At 45.8% G+C, this 25,368-nt stretch overlaps 1 pseudogene; it reads right to left on the bottom strand.

The window, feature by feature from the left end:
• Positions 1–589: 589 nt before the first annotated feature.
• Positions 590–1,666, bottom strand: LOC100941068 (annotated as a pseudogene).
• Between the last annotated feature and the right edge of the window lie 23,702 nt (positions 1,667–25,368).

Below are 25,368 nucleotides of genomic sequence, written 5' to 3' on the forward strand. Positions count from 1 at the left end.
GAAGATGGACCAGTGACGGAGGCAGTTGGAAGGTAGGGAGATTCATCAACAGACTTTTGTAATATGCCATGCAAGAAATGATCAAGGTCTTGACTGGGACAATTGCAGAAGGGACCAAGTACAGGTACCAGATTCTGGAAAGAGCTAGGATATGGCACTGTAGGAGATAGTGATCGCTGATTGTGAAGAAGGAAGAGAAAGGAGATGTCAAGGATGATTCCCAAGTTTCTCTCCCAGATAGCTAAGTAATTGGGCTGTTACTAATTTGATTGCATATTAATTTAATTAAAAAAATCAGACATGGAGAAAGAAGCAGATTATTTTTCTTCTAAATAAGTGGGTTTTTGCTAATATTACATGTATTCATTGAAAAGGATCAAATATAAGAAAGTTTCACTGCTCTCTCCCATCATTTGTAGATACCTCTTGAGAAGATCTCATCCCGGAGTGCATAGGAGGTTACTGTTTCAGGTAGGTTTGGGTTTGGCATGTTCAGACAACTTCATGAACATGTGGCCACGGCATTTGCACAGAGCCTGGTACTCAGAAGGGTTTTATTTTTTATTTTATTGGCTAAATTCAGGTAACTTTATTGATGTAACATGACAAAGTGGGGCTCCCTAGGCCCCTTGCATTCATTAGGGGGTCTGTGTGGAAACCGTGTAGAGGGGAGATTCTCAGTGAGGTGGGGGACTGAGTAGGCAGAGGCACCCCAGCAGCTAAGGGCCTTTCTCTTCCTCTCGTATTCTGGCTGGGGCTGGTGGTCTGGGGGTTCTAACTCCTTGGAGGCCATGTGGGCCATAAGATCCACCACCCTATTGCTGTAGCCAAATTCATTATCATACCAGGCAATGAGTTTGACAAAGTGGTCATTGAGGGCAATGCCAGCTCCAGCACCAAAGGTGGAAGAATGGGTGTCATTCTTGAAGTCAGAGGAGACGACCTGGTGCTTGGTGTAATCCAGGATGCCCTTGAGGGGGCCCTCTGATGCCTGTTTCACCACCTTCTTGATCATATTTGGCAGCCTTCTCCAGATGGCAGGTGAGATCCACGACCGACACATTGGCAGTGAGGACACAGAAGGCCATGCCAGTAAGCTTCCCATTCAGCTCAGGGATGACCTTGCCCACAGACTTGGCTGCACCAGTTGAGGCAGGGATAATGTTCTAGAGAGCCCTGCGACCATCATGCTGCAAATTCCCAGAGGGGCCATCCACAGTCTTCTGGGTGGCAGTGAAGGCATGGACTGTGGTCATGAGTCCCTCCACAATGCCGAAGTTGTCATGGATGACTTTAGCCAAGGAGGCTAAGCAGTTGGTGGTGCAGAAGGCATTGCTGACAATGCTGAGGCTGTTTTCATACTTCTTGTGGTTCATAGCCACCACAAACATGGGGCATCAGCAGAAGGGGCAGAGATGATGACCCTTTTGGCACCCCCCTGTAGGTGAGCCCCAGCCTTCTCCATGGTGGTGAAGACGCTAGTGGACTCCACAACATACTCAGCGCCTGCCTCACCCCATTTGATTTTGGTGGGATCTCGCTCCTGGAAGATGGTTATGGGATTTCCATTGATGACAAGCTTCTTGTTCTCAGCCTTGACTGTGCCATGGAATTTGCCATGGGTGGAATCATACTGGAACATGTAAACCATGTAGTTGAGGTCAATGGAGGGGTTATTGATGGCAACAACTTCCACTTTGCCAGAGTTAAAAGCAGCCCTGATGACCAGGCGCCCAATACGACCATAGCTTTCACCATGATGCCTCAGGGATGCGGCTGGCGCTGCACTAGAAGAAGCAGCTGTCTGACGAATGGGAGGACCAGAGAGCCTCAGAAGGGTTTTAAAATCCATGCTTGGTTTTAATCTCTATAGCTACCATCTTGAAGTTTTTAAAGATTTTTATCTCTAAATTTGTGTTTTGGGAGTAAAGTTCTATGGGACAACAGAGTACTCTCCAGAGGCTTGGTGCATCAGCCCACATGTGGTCCTACCTTCCACTGCCTCCCTCCTCCCTGGGGCTCTCTCCCTGACCCCCTAGTACCCTGGCCTTTCCCTTCCCATCTCTGGCTGATGACCTCAATGACACTCTGCCTCCGGTGGGGGCCTGCCTGTAAGTGTGGAGAAGGTCAGGGGAAGGCATGTACCCCATTTACTTCAAAGAAGGTCAAGGCAGTGCTGTTCCCACCCCGAGTTGGCAGGTCCACAGCATATTCACCCAAAAACTGGGCAGGGACTTCTAGCTCAGTACAGAGGTTACAATCCTGTGAAGGTCACCTCTCTTCTGTGAGCTATAAGAAAGGAAGATTGACTTCCCTACTTCCAACTGGGATACTAAATTTTTATTTTGCACCCTGCAAATTATATAGGCCCTTTGGGTATATTCAACAATGATAAGAAAGTGTGGATCAGAATTGTTCTAACTCATCACATGTCCTTCAAGAAATAGAGTTCTTTCTTGTCTGGTCAGAAGGGAAATAAGATATTCATTCTACCATGGGGTTTCACGGGGTACAAACCAGAGATCAGGTCAGGGATGAATTCTATCACTATAAGCTTTCTGGGAGAGACTCAAACCCTTCTTTTAAGGGGCCATCTGGGCATGGTCCTGACTCTCCCTGGTTGTGGCCAGACATTCAGGGGACGGGATGCATCTACACAGTGAGCCACAAAGCATTTTTTAATTATGGTAAAAACCAAAACATTAAATTTTCTATTTTAACCATTTTTAAATGTGTGGTTCGATAATGTTACATATATTCAATTATTGTTCAATAGCTCTCTGAAACTTTTTCATTTTGCAACACCAAAACTCTAAATTCTTTAAACACTACGTTTTCCTTCCCTCTTCTCCAAGTCCTTGGTGACCACCTTTCTACTTTCTGTTTCTATGAGTTTTTACTACTAAAAATTCTTCACATTAGTGAGCTTGTATGGTATTTGTCCTTTTGTGACTCATTTGTGTTGCTTAGCTTAATGTCCTCAAGATTCATCCACAATGTAGTATGTGACAGGATTTCTGTCTAGTTAAAGGCTATATATCACTTTTTTTGGTATGGATACATCACTTTTTCTTAATCCCTTCATTGGTTCATGAACATTTGGGTTGCTTTCACCTCTTAGCCATTGTGAATATGCTTTAATGAACATGAACATGGACATGCACACATCTCTCTGAGATCCTCATTTCAGTTCTTTTAGATATGTACTCAGATGTGAGATTGCCGAATTGTATAGTAATTCTATTTTCGATTTCCATAATGGTTACACCATTTTATATTTTCATAAACAGTGTACAAGGGTTCCAATTTTCCCATTCTCTCATCAACTTTGTGTTTTGTTTTGTTTTTTGGGAGTGACTATCTTTTTGGTGTGAGTACACACAGCATCACACTGTGGTTTTGATTTTCTTTCTATTTCTTTTTTTTCTTTTTTTTTTTGAGACAGAGTCTCACTATGCTGCCCTTGGTAGAGTGCTGTGGCATCACACCTCACAGGAACCTCTAACTCTTGGGCTTAAGCAATCCTCTTGCCCCAGCCTCCCAAATAGCTGGGACTACCGGTGCCCGCCACAATGCCTGGCTATTTTTTGGTTGTAGTTGTCATTGTTGTTTGGCTGGCCTGGGCCAGGTTACTGAACCTGCCACCTCCAGTGTATGTGGCCAGAGCCCTAGCTACTTGAGCTACAGGCGCCAAGCCTGTGGTTTTGATTTTCATTTCCCTAATCATTAGTGATGTTGAGCATCTTTTCATGTGATTTATGTCTCTTCAATGGGTAAGTCTTCCTTGAGAAAGTGGGGTTAAAGGACGGTCTCAAAGAGTAAGCAGGAGTTAGATGAGTAGAGAAGAAGAGAAAGGGTTGACATCAGAACAACAGAAAGTGGGCAAGCTGGGAAGCATAAGAAAATGTGGTGCTGTGAGGAAAGGCAAGGAGGTGCTAGAGCAGGAGGGACAGGTGGGTGAGCACCAGCAGAGCCAAAATGGAGAGCTGAGCTGGATCAAACCAGGGAGCACTTTACCCCCTAGATCAAAGGAACAAGGGAACCATCAAAGAAGAGCCAAGAGTCAGTTTGGTGGCCGTAGCTCAGTGGTTATGGAGCCAACCACATACACCCAGGCTGGCGGGTTTGAACTTGGCCCAGGCCTGCTAAACAACAATGATAACTGCTACAAAAAAATAGCTGGGCGTTGTGGCAAGTGCCTGTAGTCCCAGCTACTTGGAAGACTGAGGCAAAAGGATCACTTAAGCCCAAGAGTTAGAGGTTGCTGTGAGCCGTGATGCCACAGCACTCTACCGAGGGTAACATAGTAAAACTCTGTCTCAAAAAGAATGGGGTGAGGTGGTGCCTGTTACTCAGTGGGTAGGGCACCAGCGCCATATACCAAGGGTGGTAAGTTTGAACCCAGCCCTGACCAAACTGCAACAAAAAAATAGCTGAGCATTGTGGCAGGGACCTGTGGTCCTAGCTACTTGGGAGGCTGAGGCAAGAGAATTGCCTAAGCCCAGGAGTTGGAGGTTACTGTGAGCTGTGATGCCACAGCACTCTGCTGAGGGCAATAGAGTGAGAGTCTGTCTCTAAAGAAAAAAAAGAAGAGCAGAAACATCTTCATCAATCCTGAATTAATCATTAATGGATTTTATTTTTAAAGAATTAGGGATCAGTGGACTATGAGATTAATTTTTTAAGTCCTTCTTTATCCAAGGCAGAGGTTCACATTCATGGCACTTCCAAAATTGGGCCCACCAAACTTCAAATAATTCCACTTCTTAATTGGTGAATCCCACCTAACAGAAAGCAAAGAAGATGAAAATGGTTTCCGAATCTCAGTGGGAGAGGTAGCAGGGCCCACCAGCCCAGCATCTATCTATCTATCTGCCTTCCCACTCCCCTTCCTGCCTTGTGGCTCTGCCTGGAGGTCCACAGAGACCTTCTAACCACTGTTCAGGGAGGCTGGGCAGATAGACCCTGCCTTCTGTGACCAGGACAGTGGCATAGCTTGGGCCTCCTCATTGAATTCTGCTCGTGAGTGCAGGACTGAAGAAGTGGGCAGGGTGGAGTTCATTGGGGCATAGTAGGTTTTCTGTTCCAGTGGCCAAAAGTCTTGGTGAAGCCCGGGCACTTTATGAAGGAAAAAGAAAAATAACATATTTGGAACAAAACAAGACAGCCCACTACCTGTCTCTCAGCTTGCAACAGCAGCTTTGGCATCAGATTCTTCCCGGCTCATTCCCCGGAACATTGATTCCCCTCCGTGGAAGAATCCCATGGCTAAAAGCCCTTACAGGATGTGTGAGAAACTTCTCTGCTAAATGGCTGACTGAACAAATTTAACAGCAGCTGTTACCCACTGAGTTTGGTATCAAAGCTCTGAGGTCCAGTTCTCTTTGAGTTTCTGCTTTCATCTGGAATCTTTTGCCCCTACCCTCTTGGCTGCCACCACTGCACAATATCAAACAGCTGGAGTCTGGGCAGCTCCAGAATCCAAGTTTCTCAGCTGAACACGTGAGAAGGCTCAGGGGAGAACAGGCCAAGGGAGTTGAGGAAGGTGGGGGTTTCATGTGGGACCCACTGGGGCTGTCTTGCTTTAGAGAATCTGATAACTTGGCAAAGTAGTCTCAAGTGGAACTTAGTGTCCACAGACAGATTCTATTTGTCTCGGTCTTCAGGAACATGCAAAATCAAGTACTCAGCCCAGAAATGACCTTGGACTATCCTAGTTTTCATTTTCCTGTTCCAGCCTTATCTCTGACTCAAACTTTGAATAATGTAACTGATATTTATTGAGTGCCTACCAAGGTTATATTGAAATACATATTAACAACAGGAACAGAATAGGAAGTGATTAATTACAAGAGCTAGCCATCAACAGTGGGTATAGTTATACCAGATGACCCACTTAGTGTTGTATACTACAAGAATCACTTCATATGTATTATTTCTCATTTAAACAGAAGAAGAAACTAGGGTTCATCAAGTAATTTGCTCTCATAGCTTATTTAAGACTGGATTCAAACCCAGATTTGTTTCTTTCTTTTTTTTTTTTTTTACTGTCATCCTCTCCCCAGAGTACATTTGTCCATAGGCAGCTTTGTGGGCAGAAAGACTAATCCCTTAAAGTCAACAGAACTCATAGCAATAGGAATGCCTGAGTTGGCAGCCTGGGGCTAGAATTGAGTTCCAGCCAGTCATCCTCTCCCCAGAGTACAGTTGTCCTTCCTACAGTACATAGGCAGCTTTGTGGGCATGGAGACTAATCCCTTAAAGCCAACAGAACTCATGGCAATAGGAACACCTAAGTTAGCAGCCTGGGGCTAGAGAAGTGAGTCCCAGCCAGTTCAACTTTATGCGGAATAGATGGCATTGTACCAGGCTCACCTGTAATTCTGCCTGAACCATGCAATTTAGGGTTTAATTATATGCTGTTTTGCATTATTTACTAATTGTTGCATAGGTCAATCTTATACTTTCATTCATCATTCTTCATTCAGTCAACAAATATTTTAGAGCAACCAAGCATATTTCTTTTCTGGCAGCGCTTGTGTTACCCAGCATGGAGAGGAATGTCAATTCAGATAACTAGTTAATGGTGCACTAAAGAGCAAATGAGGGCTGATTTTTCTAACTATAAATTAACATATTAAGTTAAGACTTATTTGGAAAACACATTGAGATGCTGCCTCCTTACATACAAACTTTATACATTTAAGAGCTAGAATTTTAAATGAGAAATTTGGGTTTACAAATATTTTATTTCCAGTACCTCTTATCAAGATAATGTCTTTGTCCAAATATCAGCTTTGAATGGGAATGTGTATAAAAACAAATTTACATGTTATTGCTAAAACTGTGAATGTTGTCATCTCAATTTTAATCCTAACTCATACACCAGAGCTCTATTCTCTCCCAGTGTACAATCCTTGGACTCCTATATTGGTTACAATTAGCAAGTTACCTTAGGTCCTGGAATGCACTTGGGTGCCCCTTTAAAGAAAAGAAAAAATACTCCTTGAAGAACCCATAAAAGATTAATGGCTTAACAAAATTCAGGCATTTTCTAAACATACCTTTCTTACTCAAAGAAGTAGCTTATAACTCATGAAACAGTTGTGGAGAAGTAATGTGTTGCACTGGAAAACCCTTGGTTTTTGGAATGTGTACCACCACTTAGTTGTTGGGGATCTTAGGCAAACTACTAAATTTTCCTTATCTGTAAAATGCAGATAATTCAACCTACAGCAACGGATTATTGTGGGGATTCAAAATGGAATGTGTACACAAAATCCCACGTAGAGGCTGGGAGAGGAAGGTGTTCTATAAACATTAGCTTGTTTTACAGAGGCTTGCTGGAAAGGTTAAATAAACTCATAAATATAATTGAGTCCATAGAGTAAGCAATTATTGTTCACCTCCTCCCACTGGAGTGTTGTCTCCACTATAGTGTATATTTGACAGTTGTTTTCTTTATCTGGTCAGTAAGATTACCCAAACTAGATAATTCAGTCAGGTTTCCAGTTGGGGCCTTGTGCATGATGATCTATCTCATTGTTGGTTCTAAATAAAACAATCCCAGAGGCCAGGCGCAGTGACTCAGATCTGTAATCCCAGCACTCTGGGAGACTGAGGCAGTGGATTGCTTGAGCTCATAAGTTCCAGACCAGCCTGAGCAACAGTGAGACGCCAGCTCTTAAAAAAAAAAAACAACAACAACTAGCCAGGCATTGTGGCTAGCACCTGTTATCTCAGCTATTTGGGAGGTGAGGCAAGAGCATCACTTGAGTCCAAGAGTTTGAGGTTGCTGTGAGCTATAAGGCCACGGTACTCTACCCAGAGCAACAAAATGAGACTCTGTCTCAAAATAAATAAATAAATAAAAAATAATAAAATAAAATAATCCCAGAGAAGGAAGTGTACATTGGAACCACTGGAGGACAATTTTTTTAATGCCAATCAAAAGCCTTTCAAATGTTATATCCTATCTATAGATCCAAAACTCATACTTATAGGAATTCACCCTTAGGTAATAATCAGAGTCATAATTGACATGATGTTATCAGTTGTAATGCAGGATAAAATAAAATGTAAACAATCTAAATGCTATATATGATGATAGAAGAATGATTGAAAAATAACAATTCTCTCTCATTAATGGATTATATATAGCTGTTAAAATTTGGAGAAGATTCAATGATGGAGAAAATAATTACATTAGAATGTTAAACTTAAAAAATAGGATGATAGAGGGCAGCACCTGTGGCTCAAAGGAGTAGGGCTCTGGCCCCATATACCAGAGGTGGCCCCAGCCAAAAACTGCAAAAAAAAGTAGGATGATAACCAGTATGGACAATGAACCCAAATTTGCAGAATGAAAAAGCTGGCTCCTGCTGGAATTACTAAATGCATAAATATTGTACAAAAATATTGAATAAATCCACCCCCTTTATGTTGCCCTCTAAACATCTTCCAATTCTAATTTAAGTAGAATCATATATATACACATATATATATACACAATATTTTGTACATGTATATATATGCTCAGAGTGAGGAAACTATTCATTTGTACTGATGAGAAACAAAAACAAAGAAAAATACCTGGAATAAACAGTCCACTGTGTTAGTAGTGTATCCCTGGGTAGTAAGTTTAAGGTGATTTTTCACTTCTTTGTGTTTTCTAAATTTTTTTCAATGCACATATTTTCTAATCAGAAAAACAGATTTATCATTCCATTGGATCTCTAGCACAATCCTCTCCAGATAGCCCCCACAACTGGAGATCTCTGTTTATATTATATAGGTAGAGAGTCTGTAGCACACTGAGGAGGGAATGACATCTTTTCCTGTCACTTGCTAAACTCCTTCCAGTTTATTTCACATAGCCCCGCAACAACAGTGTCTTATATAGACCTACAGTTTCTGCTCAAGCTCACTCCCCACTCACTTCCACCCAGCATAATAAATGATCACTTCCATACTAAAGGCTTCCTTCTTAGTAAAGGCCCATAAAGTTCCCAAGAAAGCAAGATGCCAAAGGTAAATCACCACTGAACAGATTAGAGAGCAGTAAAAAGCACCTTACTAAGGCCAGCTCCATCTAATAACTCTTGAGATGCTGGAGCAGAGTGGGATGGGCTAGGAAAGGAAAACTAATAGAAAAGGGAGGGGAGAATTAGGCAAGAAACACCTTCTAGGCAAAGGGGAGTGCAAGGAGAGTTCAGAGATACATTGTTATTACAATAATAGTAGTAAAAGCAATCACATTAAGAACAAAAACAAAATACATGCCAAAATACATACAAATACATGTCTAATACATACTTAGGTACCAATAGTGAGCTTGATGCTGTGGGCAGAATTAAGTCCTCTCTATTGAACTATAGTCTGCATTCGGCCTGAACTACAGGAAAGGTGAGCATCCTGTGGTGGAAGGAGGTACAGGTCCAACAGTCTTTCTCTTGGCTACATAGTGTTCGTAACAACTGCTACATTCTTTATCTTCTGTTATATTTTGACTCAGAACCCAGGACTGTGTGAACCCAAAGATGAGAATGGAGGAATACAGTCCTAGGAGAAAGATGATGTGAAGGGGTAGGAGACTCCTCTGAGATGCTGAGCCATGAATGGTATATAGGACCACAGAAGAATCAATAAAAGACTTCATGCACCTTGTTCTCATTGGAATCCCACCATCACCAGTGAGAGTGGCACTTGAAATCATCTTTGAAAACAGAAAGCCCCCTGTTTGGGTCTCTGAGTATAGGTATTGCTTTTACTGCAGCAAAAGCCTGACTCACTCATTCCCTTGGGGGAATAAATGGTCTTGTACCTAGGATGGACCCCAAGCCTCATAGTCCTGAATTATGCTTCAAAAGGACAGTGAGAAGGTGTAAGCTAACATGGTCACTGATGAGAAGAAAAATAGGTCTTTGAAAATGTTGGGAGAGATTGGTGGAGATTAAAAGAGAAGGAAAGTGTGGAAGGATAGATTGGAGAAGAAAGGAGAATGTAGGTGGGTAATTTAAAGAGGGCTTTCACCTTTTTATTGAAAATGGATTGTCTTCCAGATACATTTTGCCACATGATTTGATCCATTTGGGGACATGCCCAAGGATCCAGGCACAGGCACACAGAACTGAAAGTGCAAAATAAATCAACAGAGAAACTGGCTCCTGCCTGAATTACCAAATGCAGGAGAAAAAAATAGTGCAAAATATGAAATAAGATATAGTTATGTTTACCTTCTGTGTGCTCTTTTGGTTCAGACTCAATTAGAATCATATACTCAGTGGAAAGCATGTATTTTTACTGATAAGAAATGAACAATACAAATCAAAACAGATCCCTGAAGGTTAAATTACTTTCTCCAAGTCACAGTGGCTTCCTGACTCCCTAAGCAATGACCCTGCCACAGAGGGAAGGCAGCACCCCCGTTCTTCCTACTGCTGGCCTTCCTGATTGACTCCCAGGACAGAGTCCTCATTGCCTGGCCACAAACTCCCAGTTCACTTTAAAAAAGTGGCTTATGGAGGCACCTGTGGCTCAGTGGGTAGGGTGCTGGCCCCATATACAGAGGGTAGCAAGTTCAAACCCAGCCCCAGCCAGCTCAAACAGCAGTGACAACTGCAAGAGAATATGGCTGGGTGTTGTGGTGGGCGCCTGTAGTCCCAGCTACTTGGGAGGCTGAGGCAAGAGAATCACCTAAGCCCAGGAGTTGGAGGTTGCTGTGAGCTGTGATGCTACTGCACTCTACCCAGGGTGACAAAGTTGAGACTCTGTCTCAAAAGATAAATACATAAATAAGTGGCTTAGCCCTCTGGATCTTGGTTTTCCTGGGGGTTTTTTGGTAAGTTTCCAGGTGATGTTGATGCTACTGATCCAGGGCCACAGTTTTTGAAAACCCCTTTTCCAGAGCATTAAGGTGGAGAATGGATGACCCTTTACAATTTATGTTTCATCCCTTAAAGAATGAGACCCAACTTGCCACCAGCTCCGTTTGCTTGGTTTTTTTTTTTTTTTTTTGCATTTTTTTTGGCCGGGGCTGGGTTTGAACCCTCACCAACGGCATGTGGGGCCAGCGCCCTACTTCTCTGAGCCACAGGCGCTGCCCTGCTTTACTTCTTAATGCTCTGGAAAAGGAGTTTTCAAAAACTGTGACCCTGGACCAGTAGCATCAACATCACCTGGAAACTTACTAAAAAAGCAAATTCCTTGGCTTATCCACTGCATCGGAACTCTGGAGGTGAGGCCCGGCAATGGTCCCTTCCAGAGACCGCTGCATATGACCATTCAAGTTTGATAACCACTGCTCTGAACGTTTTCTGCCCAGCACGAACCCACACAGACACACACTGCACGCACACACGGAGGCAACCAGCTTTTCTGAGGCCACAGCTCCCCCAGCCCTCAGCCCCTGCTCTCCCCCCACCCCACCTTTCCTTGCTGCTACACCCTGAGATGATGAATGGAGGTCAGGGCGCTGTCAACCAGGCATACCCTACCCAACCGACCCGGGGGACCGGGATGCGGTGTTGGGGCTTCCCGGAGACTGACTTCCTTATCACGTTCCCGACTGCTGCAGCCCCACTTTGGGTGGGTGGGGGGTGAGGAATGGCTCATTTAATAGGTTTTCTTTTAATTCTTTGTCCAATAGTTTGCAGAAGAGACAGTTGGGAGGTGGGTGTCTTCTGGCTCGGATGAAGAAACCGGGCGAAAGGAGGGAAGGATAGTAAATGTGAGGGGAAAAATCTGAGATGAAGCCAAGGAAAAATGAGGGTTCCGGGGAGCCCATAGGTGCCAGAGAAAGACAGAGGACAGTGCTTTAGAAACGAGAAAGAGAACAAAGTCGGAGGAGAGCGCGCGGATCGGAGGGGCGCAGCACAAAGTGTGGGTTTGGGGAAAAACTGCCCTGAAGTTTGGGGGACTGTGGGGTTTCTTTTTTTCCAGCTGCCTTTGCAAGATTTTTTCTTTGCTCGGTTTTGCTCCTCCTCTTCCCCGCCTCCTCTGCTGCCCCCTCCTTCTCCCCGCGCCGTAATGGGAGGCTCCTAGGCAAGAGAAGCAAAAGAAGGAATTGTTTGCGAGTTCAGTCATCCAAAAAAGCTTCTTCCACATGGAGGGACCGGGTGCGCCGGGCGCGGCGTCCCCTGCCTTGTCCTTCTGCTGCTGCCGTCGCCGCGGCCCCCGCTTCCTGCCGCGGGGACCCTGAGCCCGGAGCGCCGGTGTCAGCCGCCGCGCGCGCACGCTCGCACACACAGACACACGACACACACAGACACACACACGGCACGCGACACACACCGCACACACGACACACCCGCACTCGCTCCCACACGCGCCCTCCCGACGCGGCCCGCAACTTCTGGGTCCGGGCTCCTTTGTTGCCCCCGCCGCGGCCGCTCTCCGGTGTTGTGGGTCCCCGGTGTCACTGTGTGTTGTGTGCCGGTGCGGCGCGGCTGTGTGGCTCTCTCCGCGCCCACCACGCCGGCCCCCGAGCCCGGGCTGGCCCTTCCCCGGCGCCGGCTGCACCAGAGGTGAGTCACGTCGCTGGAGTTTGTTTTCTTTTCATAAAAAGTTGTGTGTGTTTGTTGGTTTGGGGAGAGAAGGGGGCGGGAGGCGGCCGCAGGCCAGGCAATGCCGGAGAGCGACTGCGAGGGGACGCGCCGGCAGCGGGAGCCGGGTCCGAGCGCTCGGCCTCCCGGGACCAAGGAGTCGGGACGAGGCGGGCAGCTGGGGCTCCGGGGCCGCCGCCGCCCGCCAGCCACGGCCGGGCCCCGGGGCGCCGCGTCCCGTTCCCTGCCCAAGCGGTCTGGCCGGGTCGTGCTTGCTTCGCCCCCGCGCTTTCCGGAAGCTTCTCCGGTGGAAGAAGGGCCGGGACAGTCTTCCAAACTTCCCCCGAAGGGTGACACCACCGCCCCGGCTCCGCGCGCCAGGCCGTGGGAGAAGCCCGCGTGGGTGTCGGCCAATACAGAACCACTAAATGCCATTTGGCCCCTTCGGGGACGAGGGTTTGTCATAGTTGGCTTTTTAAAAGGAAAGCCCTAAAATCAGAAACCAGCTAAGCACTAAAATCAGAGACCAGGAAAGCATCCCTAGATGGAGGGGGAGCAGGGGCCAGCAGTATCCGGAGGTGCCTGCGGGCTGGGGCGGCGGTGAGAGGGGGTGAGAGAGAGAGAGAGAGAGAGAGAGTTGTGTTGTGTTTTCGCGCGGGCTGGGGCGGCGGTGAGAGGGAGAGTGTGTGTGTGTATGTGTGTGTGTGTGTGTGTGTGTTGTGTTGTGTTTTCGCACTCGCAGTGTCCCCCTGGGGTTATGCTCTCCGGGGTTTTTGTTTGTATAACTATGAGAAGGTGGGGAAATCAATCTCTGGAACAAGTGGGAAGGGATTGTGGGGACAGCAAGGAAGCCAGGGAGAAAATTCTCTGCTGGGTGTTTGAAGGGCCTGCCTGACTTTCAGGGTACTCAGTTACTTTACTTTCCCAGTCCAAGGGAGGATTTTGAGGGGTGGGAGACAGGCAGACCTGGAGGAGAGTGTATGGAGCGGTGGGGATTTGTTTTGCTTAGTTTTGTTTTGGGGATGGGGGTGGCAGTGGTGGAGTTACTTGAAGCAGAGTTGTGTTCCTCCAGAGATGTGGCAGCAGAGCTAAGAATACCCAAACCACACACCAGCAATCCTAAACAGGCACTTTTTGGGTGTGGTGGGGTGTACTGCTGCTTTCCCCCCATCCTTTCTCTGCAAGTTCAAATGGGTTCATGTAAGTTTTTGACCCATAGTTACCTCTTGAGTGGCCTGAGTGAAGATTATGTTTCTGTTTCTGGCCCTTGTGCCACCTCCAAGTGCCCAGTACCCAGCACACATTTGTCACCAATTCTTGGTTGCCCAGAATTTTGCAAACATTGGCTATTTGATGAATATCATTTAAAATAATCCTTGAATGTGCAAACATTTCTGATTTATTCCACAACTGGGTCATAAACAGGCAGCCCAGCTCTGTGATGGTTTTTTCATCCCTTTGGTTACAGCCAATAAATCAATCTCCATGTGCAGCATGGAAGATATTAAAACACAGTCTTTTGGACGGGGGTGGGGGTTGGGATGCCCATACATCTGGGTGACCTGTTTTCTGAACTTTACTAAAAGTAAATCTGAGGTTGGCCATTTTGAGGTGTATAACAGGTTTCCCAGGAACATTTCCGAAGTCTTCTTATAATTGAAACCCAGAAGACTCCCATGGTAATCTTGAAGCATCGTGGGGTCAGTGAGACATAGGCCGAGTGGAAATAGCAGTGGGGTTATGTTTTTCCTGCTAGATGAGTTTTTGAAGTGAGTTTATGCAAAGAGGTAAAAATGAAAGAAGTAAAAGTTGCCTCATTATGCCACATTGCTGCCACTGTCCACCCCATATAGATTTATTACTCAGAATTTGGCCCTTAAGGGGGCAAAGAGGCTGTCTATACCTTAGTCATTTAGTTGGAGGATTGAGCCTCAGCACTATCTCTTTTGTTCACTGTCAAGATACCTCAAAAGAGCAACATTCCAAGAGACATTTACTTGGCAGAAAATGCCTTTGCTACAGCCCATTAGCTTAACTTGGGAGGGGAGGTTGATACAGGCTAGGATAGTTAGTTGATTCTTTGATCACAATAGGGAGGGAGGGTACGGGGAGAAAAAACTAGCGAGGATCCTGCTTCGTTGTTAGTTGGTCAGCCAACTCATAATAAGGAGTGTGATTTATGTTCCTTTCCATTCTCCAAATGGGTCCAGAGATTTTTCCTTTTTTTGAAATGCTGTTTCAGGTATTTGGGACACCAGCTCTCTTCAGCAACTCATGACCTAAGAATGAATAGGAGATTTTACTCATCAAATAATTCAGTTGACATCCCCATGGGTTTAAGAAAGGAGGACAAGAAGTGAGCCTCATGAGCACAGTGTTCCTTGGCCCCAAAGGGTCTGGTTTCATATGTCAGCAAGTCACTGATAGAGTTAATGACGTAGGGTTTATCTCTCTGTGTCTTTAAAACTATAGCAGAAGACCCAGGTGCACCGGGAAATGGCTGCCTAGTACTATGCGGCTTCTGAGTAAGAAAGTATGAACTTGGCACCAAAAGATCCTGTACATTAGGGGTTTACTTTATTTTCCCTAAGCCCTCTTGCTATCTGGGAAGACATGGGAGAAGAGGAGAGAATTGGGGAGGGAGAGGAAGTAAGTACTACATTCCATTTAGAAAAATATATTTAATGTAAGTAACTTCTTGCCATCTCCATACTTTAATTCAATAAACATTTATAGGGCATCGGACACCACAGCTGGAGAGCTTCCTTCTCCCAAAAGAATAAGTTTTCCTAGTCAAAGGGTTGTTCCTTCCAAATTTTCATTTATTGCACAAGCATCTATTACTAGTTAAGAAAATATTTTAAAAATCATTCACAATCCCATACCATATTCATCATCAGTGTGCACACTTAACATTTTACATAGTTGTGCTAAAACTTTTTTTTTGGTCATGGGACAGCTCTGAAGTCTCTCAACATTTTCTCTTTGATCTATCATAGAGAAAGTGGGAAACAGATATATGAAAGTGAGAACAGAGATATCCAAAAATTTTGCTGTTGATGGGAAGGACCCAGATCCTGAGTGTGCTCTCACATGGAGCCTTAACATGTAATATTTTCATAACTTATAAGATTGACTCAAATATTTGGGCTTGAGGTGAGAGGGAGAGTGTTTGTTTTTAATCTAGAGATCCAGGTTTTAAAAAAGCTTTCCTACAGAAAGTTTTTGCCTTCTGGGAGGCCTTAGGATTGGCAATGGGTAGAAGAGGGGAGGTGGAATGCAGGAGGCAAGGTCTACAGGACCCATCTCAGTGGCACTGCCTTTAGGATTAGGACGCTTGGGTTGGAGCCCCAGCTCTGCCTATGAACTCTGTTCACACTGACTCAGATCACTGAACTAACCTATTCCTGCATCACCACTGCCACAGAGTCAGACCTCTTCTCAAGCTTGCCCAGTCTTTCCTGCCCTTTCTTTTATTATCCCACCATCTTTTTTATTCCTGCTTGTTGATGCTCTTGACAACTGTTGCTGACACATGGCTGGGCTCCCCACTGCCTGCTATCAGTACCCCACCCATTTTCCATCAGTCTCATAATCACGTCACCACCCAATTTAAAAAGAGCCTGGATGGAAAATGTGAATTTCTTAACTCTCTCTGTCTCTGTCCCACCTCATGACACGTTACTTCAGTAGGAGCCTTCTGCTCCAGTGTGACCGATCTAGCAGCTAATCCTTGATTTTTGCTGAGGTCATTCCTTGCCTTCTGTCTTAATCACCCCAAATCCCTTCCCTGTAAGCCCACTTTATTTTGTATGAGACCTGCTTACAATGTATTCTTAAGAAATGTTTGGTGAATATTGATGGGAGTGGACTGCTGGACACCAAGATAATGGTTTGGGGCAATGTAATTGTTATTCTTCACCCATTGTTCATTTCAGCTCTAGCAAGAAGCTAGGAAGCTAGACATTAAGGAGACCTGTGATATTAGAAAAAAACTGCTTTTCCTCTGTTTTCTTATTTATGAAATGGATTAATAAGGAATTACTATGGTTTATAGCAATGCACTGCGTAAAAAGCAAATACTTTAGAACTGTTTGTTTATGTTGTTGTTCGAAAGATGAGATGATTCTCTTTTTCCTCAGTCCTGGAACAGGCTTACTGGAACTCGTGACCCATGAAGTCTTGTCAACGTTCACATCCTCTGAGGGTAGCAGCGAAAGAGTAGAAGAAGTAGGTGAGGTTTTCTGCTCAGACTAATATCTGTGGCCCATTAGGTCAGCCATTTCTTCATGTTTTTGGTTACCACTTGAAGACAGTGTTTTTAATTCTTCAGTATTGAAAGAGTCCAGCTTCGTGTGGAAGCTGGACTAACGTCAAGTTAGCTCTGGTTTAACCCATTTACTCTTTTAGTCAAAGGCTGTGGTAGCTCCACGAACCCCTCCTTCCCCTGAAGCAAACTCTGTCAGACATGTCAGATACAAGCCATGTACTGTGGGATTTTGACTCAAGCTCCCTGTGGAAAAGTCCTGCTTAGGTCTGGGTGAGGAAAGCCTGGTGTTTATGTCTCTGTCACTGGTATCACAGAGAATGTCTTGTGGTCTGATGTATCATGCAGTGTTTATCTCACAAAACCTAGAGGGATGGCACTTCTTCCCATCTTCTGAAATAGAGTTAGGAAATAATTTCTATTTCCTAATGATGAATTTGGCCTTCTCTTCAAAGAAGGCCTTTGATGTTTGGGACAGAATTATTGGGCAGTAGGAGGAAATCACAGCCGAAGGACCATAGCCAGTAATACACAGTCACCTTCATTCAGTTGCCAGAGAAAACGTTGAGGGAAGTTTCAGCTAGTTCTCCTGGTTGGTAATAGGAAAAGTGCATAATATGGGCAGAGTAAGTAGAGTTGAAGAAAAATAACCCAAAAGGAGCTGAGCAGTGGAAAGTATGGCAAAGACATGTTTCTTCTTCTCCAAAATGGGTTTAGAGACAGTGTTGGACAAGATGAGGCTGCTGAAGTACGTGTAGGTTGGAGCCTTCATCCTTTCAACAAGCTTTGATGGAAGAGGACTGGCTGTGTGCTTGGCACCACAGCGTGACTGGGAGGATGATACTGGAGCCGACCCCATCCAGAACCCCCCTACTGATGGAAAGGGAAATGCAGAGCCATGTAATGCAAACTCTCCCGTCAAAGCGCTAAGGGTGGGTCAATTAAAAAAGACTTCTTAGGGAGGGCAGTTAAAATTGTGGGCTGAGTCTTAAAGACAGACATGGGACCTACCTCTGCCTATATGTGTTGTTCAGTATTTTCTCCCTGAAAGTTCATTTTGCTTTAGTGAATGGTGGGCCTGAGTATGCTGGAGACATGAGATTTCAAGTTCAGAATAGTATTTGTTTGTTTGTTTGTTAAAAAAATGGTTAAAACCTGATTTTCTGCATTGAATGCAGAATCTTAGAACTTTGGGTCTTAGACACATTTCTAAAACAGAGGGAAAAGGAAAAATATGTGGGGGTTTTTTTTTTCCTTTCTCATCTACTTTAGATGTTAGCTAAGAATTCTAGAAACACATCCCTGAATTCAGCTTTTTACCTTTTAATTCTGTTTTCCATTTGTTCAACTTTCTGGAGTAGGCTTACTTGGCTATGAAATCATTCCCAGAGTGCTGTGTGAGGGGACATTTATTTTAGGGACATGAAAATTGCGGGGTCTCCAGTTTCCAGAAACCTCCTTGGCTACTGAAAGGTAAATGTCACCAAGTATAGGAGCTACAGGTGAGGGGAAGGACTGGCGGGGAATTGGCTGGCCTTGGAGGCCCCCCTCCCAGACTGGGCTGAAATTGGACTCTGGAAGAGAGCCCTCCCCCACCTTCCCTGGCTCTGCCAATATTTTTCCAGATTAGTCTCAGCCAAGCACCTTTACTAGTCTGAACGTACCTAACATTACAATCCCAGCAAGTTTATTAGGTATGGGTCACAGTTAATTGGAGAAGAAAATTGGAGGGTTCTGAGTTTATTAGTTTTCTATGAAAGCAGAGGCTGCTCTTAATTATTTCATAAATCATCTTCCTCACTTGTCTGTCTTTCTGTTTTCTGTCTCATGATTATCATCCCACAGTGGTATTGGAGTAGCTCTTCCTTCTTACACAGTTGTGCCCAAGTGAGAGAGATTTAATAATGCAGTCAGTCGGCACAGTGCGCTCTTTTGCAAGCGAGACCACATAAAGTCATGGAAATTCACAGCTATTTACCTCTGTCATTATGAATGGATGTTTTGTAGTGAACAAAGTATATAAAAATCTACTGTACTATAGCCAAGAGTTAGATTCTAATGGATCGACCAATGTACAGGCCTCTGAAATAATCCCTGCACCCTTTCCTTGAGATTTTTGGTGGTCTGCCATCTGTGAAGTCCTCACAATCAGGTGCTTTTCATTCTGTAGGCTTCTGTTGCAGAGATGGAGGCTGGGGAGTTAGGCTTGGCTTTGCCTGTCTGGACTGTGGCAGCTTGCCAGCAAGTTTCACTGGGTGGTCTTTGACAATGGGAGAAGGGGGCTGGGGAACCAGCTCTCCTCTCCCAAGAGGAACAACAAGGTGGCTTTCTATAGGTGGGTTTCACATTGGCAACCAGTCTCCTCGTCACTGACACACCATACAGGTCTTGAGTGTGGGTGACAAGAATTGAACAGGTTGCCTGAAAGTGGTAGTGTGATGGAGTTAATTTTGCTCCCCTGATTTTACAAACAAAGCCTTGTGTTTTTGTGGCAAGCTCCCCTCCCAAGAGGGCGAACACATACGAGCAGCAGTTGCCCTTGCATCATGTGAGGGAAGAGCTGTTATTTCACTTTTCAAGGGAGAAGCAAAACTCCTGGTACAGCCTCTCACCCCATGGCTTAGGCCAGGGATCAGCTGTGGACCTGGATCCCAGGCAGAGTTTGGCTAATCTCAGTGCTAAATAGGCAGCAGTGCTTGCTTCTGCCATCCTTCCAGCACCAGGGGAAATGATAGCTGCCCTGTGGTGAGCACCTACTGTGTTGCAGGCCTTGTGCTATTCACTGCAAACATCATCCTTGCAATCCCCAGGCAGTCTTATGAAGCCAGCATTGTTACTCTATTCTACAGATAAGGGAGCTGAAGCTTAAATAATCATAATGACTTGTTCTGGTCTCACAGCTGGTAAGTAGCAGAGCCAGGATTTCATTTCAGGTCTGCTGACTCCAAAACTTGGGTTTTGCAGGAAAAAAAAAAAAAAAAGCCCAGGCCATCTTCTTCTAAAGCAGACCCCCTTAGCTTGGGAAAACTTTTATTTGCATCTAAGGAAGAGTAAGAGCCAGGAGGGGGCCTTAATGAGACTCACCTTAAGAGACTCAAATTTAAAACTGGGACTACAACTAGGTTTTGAATGACTCAGGAGCAGCAGTGGCACCAGGGAGGCCAGACTTTGTGCCTCAGCTAGCGTCAAACTTTGCAACCAGAGGCTCTGTGGCACTGTGAGGGTCAGACTTTGCAGCCAGAGGCTTTGCGGTACAGCGAGGGTCAGACTTTGCAGGCAGTGGTGAAAGCCACCTCCATCATGGGTTTTATCTTAGAACATGTTTCAACTTTTTTCCCCACCCTGGGATGTTGTCTGAATTGGCTGACCCGAGACTCCGCTTTCACTATTGCTGCCAGACAAATCCATGTGCTCCCAGGATCCTTGCAAGTCTGATCATGCAGGCCCTTCGTGTTCTTGGTGGAGTGAGGGGGAGAAGGTGTTTAGCCCAGCAGATACTTTTACTGGTCAGAAGTGGCAGCTTGTAAAGAAAAATACCCTGGGGAAGGAAGTAGCAGCTTTGACAGACAGGTAACTGACAGAAGATGCTCCCTTCCAGGCAAATACTCATAGGGCAGCCAGCAGAAAGAATTCGACAGGCAGTTACCTGCAGAAGAGCAAAGCAGGCCTCTCCCTCCTGGCTTAGGAGAATGGTGGAGATTTGGCTGCAGATGACATATAGTTAACTTTGTTCCCTGTTTTTCTTTAATAAACATGAGAAGCCTTAGCCAAGGTGTTCTGGGTTTGAGTGTGCACAGGACACCTGAGGTTAAGATATAATTATGTGACCAACTATTTGAGTGATGAAGAGGAAGCCATGGAAACTGTCTGTGCCTTTATTCCCATCCTCACAAGCAGCCTTCTCAGGACACTTACGAGGATGCAGTGAAATGTGAGAAGTGTTCCTCCCAAAAAGGGAACACTTCTGACTGAAAATGTCTCCCCTCGCCTCAAAAACTCAAGGCCTTTGGCATCTGTGCTCAGGCAAGATGAGTTAGGAGATGGGAAATTTAGGGAATTTGCCAGCAGTAAGAGTCTGGGCATAAGGGATGCTTCTGCTTCTGCGCTTGTTTTGTTTTCTAAGGGCAGGAGCCCGGCTTGGAGGCACTTTGGTCATATTGTCAGCAACCCTTCTGGCTCCCTCCAGCCAACCTGCCTTTGCTTCCCTGAGGGACAAAGCAACATGGGTTTCAAGATGCAGGAGGAGGAAGGAAAAGAAGGCGTGGCCCAAGAATTCTGGCCGACATTCCTCGTTGAGAGAGGCTGGAACCCAGGAGTCTGGGGAGTTTCTGGGGGATGCCATTCAAGAGGACAGAATAAATTTTATTAGAAGGGCAAAGTGCTGGGGAGCTGGATGGTTGTTGGAGAAGGGAGTAGTGTTTCTGGAGCCACTCCCAGGTTTGAGACTCTGCAGTCTCCTGGTGGAGAGGAGGCTTGGAACCAGACAGACCAGTTGCTAGGTGTATAAGCTTGGGCCAGTTAAACTCAAAAACTTCAATTTCTTAAGTTACTGCAAGAGAGAGAGAGGCAAGGTACAGCACATGCAGCGTGGGAGAGCCAGCCGTAGAAGGTAGCTATTGTTAGGAAAGAAAAGAGGGACAGAGCGAAAGGAGGGTTATTGGTGGGATTGGGCAGCTGGAAGGATGAGTAGTGGAACGTTCTGCTAAAGGAGCCCCCACTGGCTCAGGGTCTACAGTGAGGAAGAAGTGAGAGGATGGGAGGAAGAGGAGCCTGCAGTGGGCAAAGCCCTGCCCCAGGGGCACCAGTTGCTACCAGGCCTGGTGTAGATAATCTCTTCCTCCAGCCTTCCCCCCTACTTCTTCCTCAATTCAGGGTTCCCATTCAGCCAGTTATGCCAGAAATCTTGGAGTCGGCATTGACTCTGTCCTTCCTTTTATATTCCAATTTAAATTGGCAAATAATATTGGACTTACCTTCAAAATGCTTCCAGAATCCTGTAACTTCTCACGCCCTCTAGTCTTCTGTCAACGTCTTTGACCTGGGTATTGCAATAGACCCTCAAGTATTCTTCCTGTTTCAACCCTTTTCCTGACCCTTCCAAACCCCTACCCTAGCCCCATGGTCCGTGCTTTCTAGAAAAGTCAATGCCATGCTTTCAAAACAGAAGCCAGCTGAGGTCACTTCTCAGTTCATAACTGTCCATGGCTTCCTGTTTTGTATAGAGAAAAATACCTAAACTCCTTGCAGTGCCCTCAACCCCGTGTCTTCTCTCTCTCACCTCCCCCCTTGCCCACTCCCACAGCTGCATCAACTCCCCTCTTGCTCTTAAACAAACTAGCTGAGCAGGCCCCTCTGAGGCCCCCCAGACACCTGCTGAGCCCCCCCCCACCCCCGTTTCATTCAGGATCTGCCTCATGGACACCTTAACCTGACCACCCTTGGGTACATAGCACTCCCACCACGGTTCTCTCTCCCCTTAGCCTAATTTATTTTTCCTTAATGTTTTCTCCTCCTAACTTACTTATTTGTTCATTTGCTTATTGCCTGCTTCCCACTAGAGTGAAAGATCCATAAGATTAGGGCCTTTGTTTTGCTCCTACCTCTTTTCCCAGTAGCGCTGGGTAGAGTCTCCTAGAGTAGACTCTGGTATGTAGTCTGCTTGTCTGCAGGACTCTCCTGAATCTCAAATGGGAGTTTCAAACACTATGAAATAATTCCATGTGGCTTTCCATAAGAAAGTGAATCTGGGGTAGTCTAATGTTACAGTGTCTGTTTCAGAAAAGCCAGGAAGCTATGTGCAAGGCTGCCACTGAAAGAGGCCAGTTTTCTCTCTTTTTCTCAAAGTGACTAACTTCTGGGATGTCCATGGGTGTGCTGGTAATTCCGTCCATCAGGGAGAGAGAGGAGCGGATTCCCTGTCTGCCCTTCTTTATCACCCATCTAAGGGGAATCTGTTGAACATCTGCTTTATCAGCCTGCAGGGAGGCCTGGCTGTCTCTGTAATCCCAACAACAGTTTGTAGCCTGGTTGTTCATCTGGGATTTCCTAACTGTGCCTGGGCCATCCACTTGGCCACTCTCCTCCTTTAGCAACCAGAGTGGAATAGAGTTCTGTCAACTCTGGTATGGAACCACAAGCCAAGGACACGAAATGAATTTAAGAATAGTTGAGCTACACCCACGGTAGGGTCTGTTGGGGCCATACCCAGGCCAGGCCTACAGGGACAGAAATGGGGAGTGACCAACCCTGGGAGTGAGGAACAGCACATTGGGATGCACTCCGGTAGGGGGGCAAATCTGGCTTCAAATTGAATCTCAGTCCTTTTGGACTTGGTTCTAGATTTAAAAGCTGAGGAAGAAAAAAATAGGGGTAAATATCCCAGGAGATCTTGTGCAGATAACAAAGGTGGGAAAATAATGCCTAAGAAATTATATAACCGGATCCTCAAACCCAACAGGGTAGGCGTCTCAGGGATCTTGGAGAATAGTCCGAGCCTCTTTCTGCAGTTTTGTCTTGGTCCTCCCTTTTCCCCAACAGTTTTAGGTTTACAGAGAAAATTAAATAAAAAATACAAAGTTACCATACCAATTCACCCCTCTAACTTAACCACTAGCATTACTCTATAATTATTAACATTTGTTGGTGCAGTACATTTGTTGCAATTGATGAACCGACTCTGGCACATTACTATCTAAAGTCCACAGGATTCACTCTTTGCATTGTACACTTCCTGGGTTTTGACAAAACATATAATAACATAATCAGGCATCCTCAAACTACGGCCCACGGGCCACATGCAGCCCGCCAGGTGTTTTTGCCGCTGCTGCCTGTCCTGCTTAGCAGCTGACTCATCCCGGGGCACGCAGTCTGGCCCTCCAACGGTCTAAGGGACAGTGAACTGGCCCCCTGTTTAAAAAGTTTGAGGATCCCTGAAATTTATAGGTTCAGACAGAATGTAAGTTTCACTGCCTCAAGTCCACCCATTCATCTCTCCCTCCCTTGCCCTGGCTTCTCGAAACCATGGATAGATTTATTGCCTCTCTAGTTTGCCTCTTCCTCAATGTCATATAGTTGGAGTAATAAGAGTTTATAGCCTTTTCAGATCAGCTTCTTGCCCTTGGCTTTCCCTTTCTCTCTCTCTCCCCAAGTCCAGCTGGGGAGAAAGAGGCTGGAGGGGGAGGAGTCCAAAGCTGTGTGCTGAGACACCCCCACCCCCAGCAGAGCCCCCCATGTGCAGTGTGATCCCTTTATCATCTTCTCCTGAACGTGCCTGCCCCTGGTGCTACTGGAGTTTAACACAGCCTGGTAAGCTGTCAGGAGCTGCCTGTGTTTGGGTTCCACATCTGGAAGTATCAGCTGTGCAGACCCTGGTGCTCCCTTCCTAAATGGAAAGACAGGAGGAGCACATGGGGCTGTTTGCCTTCCTCCTCCGTAGTTTGTTTTACTTGCTTTAGAGCTGCGGACAAGCGGTGGGGAAGTGAGGTCCCCTGGGCAGGCAGCCCTCCTGCACTCCCACATCCACATCCTGTGGCGGTGGCAGCCACAGGTCTCTCAGCCTCTGAAGTCTCTGCGTTCAGTCCCTCCTGGTTCCAGCAGTGTGAGATGTGGAAATGACTGAGCACTGGGGCCTGTTTTGTGGCCATTAAGGAGGAAGGCCAGTCAGCTGCAAAGAGGTTGAGGACATTTTCCCTGCCAAGAGATACTTCTTTCTTGAGTCATCCTGAAAAACTAGGATTCTTTGTGTGTATGGTGGCAGCACCCTCAACATTCAGGGCACTCATCAGTCACTCTAAATAATGAGCTCTCGGGGGACAGGTTGGGATAGTTGCTGGTGGTTTTAATAACAGGAGCAGGAAAAGCGCCTCTGGCTCTGGATCACATTTAGGGGAAAGGACAGTGCATGTGAGTGGAGGGTCACCCAGGTCTGCGGAACAAGGCTGAGGAAAGAGTAGAGAGGGTTCCAATCCTGGGGAACAGGGTCTTAATTTCAGACCCATTCCCTTGTTTCCTGTTTGGAAGAAGCAGAGAGCTGATACCAGCCGGTACCTTCTCATGCTGAAAGGCACCAGCCAGTATTTCAGAGTGGGAACAAAGGAGGAGCTTGACTCCTTGGAAAGTCAGCTTTTGGACCGCAGAAGTCCCATGCTGGAGATCCAAATCCATAGCACCTCCTCCTCTGGTTTTCTTTCTGCCCCGGCCCATCCTCTAATCTGTAGCCTGACTGGTGACTAACTATGAGCTCCAGGCTGCAATTCAGTGGCTCTGCCCACGAGGTGTAAGTGCAGACCAGTCATACCTGTCCGAGTTTGTCCCCGAACTGTGAGCACTAATGCAATGGCGTGTTTAAAGCTCTTTTAATCTTCAGAGAATTATACTCAACAGGCAGGCTGGCCTTCTTGCCTTTGTTGTTAATTATGGATTCAAGGTGGAGCCTTCTGACCCTTGTCTTCTGGGTCTAACTTCAGAGTCTGGGAGGCTATAATAGTGATCACTGATCATTAGCTTATCTGGAAGCCTTGGCCCTTGCCTCAGTTTGCCTGGGGAAGCAGAAGATAAAGA

This window comes from Otolemur garnettii, unplaced genomic scaffold (assembly GCF_000181295.1).
Source record: "Otolemur garnettii isolate 467f Iridium unplaced genomic scaffold, OtoGar3 scaffold00122, whole genome shotgun sequence".
NCBI lineage: Eukaryota > Metazoa > Chordata > Mammalia > Primates > Galagidae > Otolemur > Otolemur garnettii.